This window comes from Penaeus chinensis, chromosome 32 (genome assembly GCF_019202785.1).
Source record: "Penaeus chinensis breed Huanghai No. 1 chromosome 32, ASM1920278v2, whole genome shotgun sequence".
Taxonomy (NCBI): Eukaryota; Metazoa; Arthropoda; class Malacostraca; order Decapoda; family Penaeidae; genus Penaeus; species Penaeus chinensis.
The window spans coordinates 13,952,296-13,954,693 of NC_061850.1; positions in this window are offsets into that span (position 1 = coordinate 13,952,296).

The window sequence follows — 2,398 nt, forward strand, 5'->3', positions numbered from 1 at the left end:
GTGTGTGTTTGTATCTGTATCTTCATAATTATTAATATGTGTGTGTGTGTGTGTGTGCGTGTGTGTGTATGTCTGTGTGTGTGTGTGTGTGTGTGTGTGTGTATGTATGTGTTTCTGTGTGTGTGTGTATGTATGTGTGTTTGTGTGTGTGTTTGCTTCTGTATCTTCATAATTATTAATATGTGTGTGTGTGTGCGTGTGTGTGTGTGTGTGTGTGTGTATGTATGTGTTTCTGTGTGTGTGTGTATGTATGTGTGTTTGTGTGTGTGTTTGTATCTGTATCTTCATAATTATTAATATGTGTGTGTGTGTGCGTGTGTGTGTATGTCTGTGTGTGTGTGTGTGTGTGTGTGTGTGTGTGTGTGTGTGTAAGTATGTGTGTTTGTGTGTGTGTGTGCTCGCGCGTGTTTGTATGCGCGTGGGCGTGTGTGAATTCCAGTCTGTGTATATGCAATCAGCGGTAATCAAATAAAAAGTCGGTTGTCACTATATTAGCTCATGATAAAACTTCTTCCTTGAACTAAAAGAACTCAAACCGACCAATCACAGGCCTCGCCATCGCTCGACCGTTGAAATCATATTTACTTTCAAACCTGTTATCTTGTGACGAATTCAGATAGAGATTACAGTCGTGAGATCACATGCGATAGTGAATGATTAAGAACAATGATCCTATTATTTAGTATAGTCCTATGCGATACTACACTGGCTCTGCAGATAATCGCAATAAAATTTTCAATATTTCCAGATTTAGTGTTCAAGTCCATACTCTTTCGCTCGAGACACTGAAGACGATGGCATAGGATAACACACGATGAACGAGAGGACGAACGAAAAAAATCAAGAGGGGAAAAGCACGACAAAGTGTAAATACGAGACAATGATGAGAGTGACGAATGGAAGAAGAAAGTAATAAGAAAGAGAGAAAGAGAGAAAAGGAAACAGTGAATAAAGAGACAATAAAAGAAAATTAAATACTGACTTTCGAAATAAACGACGATACCAGGTTATGAATTAGATGAAAAACAAAGCGAAATTGCCGTAAACTGCAAGATCATTCATTCGCTAATTCAACAAGAATTTCTCCCCGTATGTACAAAATGACCCGAGTGGACGCTATGGAATTCCAGCCAGAGTATAACAGCGTAAGGTTAAATGACGTAAGTATCTTTTGTTACGCCCGTAGTCCTTTTTTCCCTTTTGGTGATCTGAAGTATCTCATCTCTCACAAAAATTATTATGTTTAAATGTTATCATATTTAAATAGGTGATGTTAGATGTTAGGTAGTTGATGTTAGTTTCTCATCTGTAATAAAATTGGTGATGTTTTATTGTTAAATGACGTGAGTATCTGTTATAGGCTCTGAGTCATTTCCTCCATTCGTAATAAAATCTATAATAAAACTTGGGGATGTTTAAATGTTAAATGACGTATCTTATGTAATGCCTGTAGTAATATTTTGTTTCGTTTGTTACTATTGATATCTCATCTATAGTAAATTAGTGGTGTTTAAATGTTAAATGACGTAAATATGTATGTCGTCTGTATTTTTTTATTATTTTTTTTTTATTGTAGTATATCATCTGTGATAGCTACATTTTTATGCCTTAATATCTCATTTGAGGTGATTGGATTATGTTTTATTAATGGGAAGATTTCCGGTTAATATACGTTAGGGTGAATAGGATTTTTCTTTTCTCTATGCAAATTAGCTTCTGGTCCTACATGTATTTTGAATAACCTATTGTGTCTTTTTTCTGTACTTTTTTTTTTTATGTTCGCTCCTTAATCAGGTTTTGATTTTTGTGGTATTATGTAATGATTATACTTTTGTATTCTATTATCATTTTATTGTACGTTAAAAAAGTATGATGATATAATGCAAAGGATATTCGTGAACTAATCTTATCGTTGCATTTTTATTATCAGAAGATCATTAACTAGGAAATAAAATTTGCATTTTCGAATCTTATTCATTAATATTATTGATAAAGCTAGTGCATGGTCATGTACCTTTTTAACAATTTGTTGCTTTTGTCGTTGCTACAGTTAATACTATTAAAATTGGATAAATTATTTGTCTAAATATAAGTATAATATTTATTGCTTATAGAACAATAGGCCTATGTGGGTGGTTTTTCAAATTTTGTGAAATATAAAATATAGCTTTGTAAATATTTTGTCATAGCTGTATGTATTCGCCCGTTAATGTAGATATGCGTAAGTATTTATCTATATATATATATATATATACTTTACTTTGCATATGTTATTGAATGTGCAAGGGCATATGTCTGTATTTGTATGCACATGTGCGTGTACGTGTCTGCAGTGGTGTGTTTGCGTGTGTGAGCATTTTTTTTTTTTTTTTTTTTTTTGTCTATGTAAATTCGTACC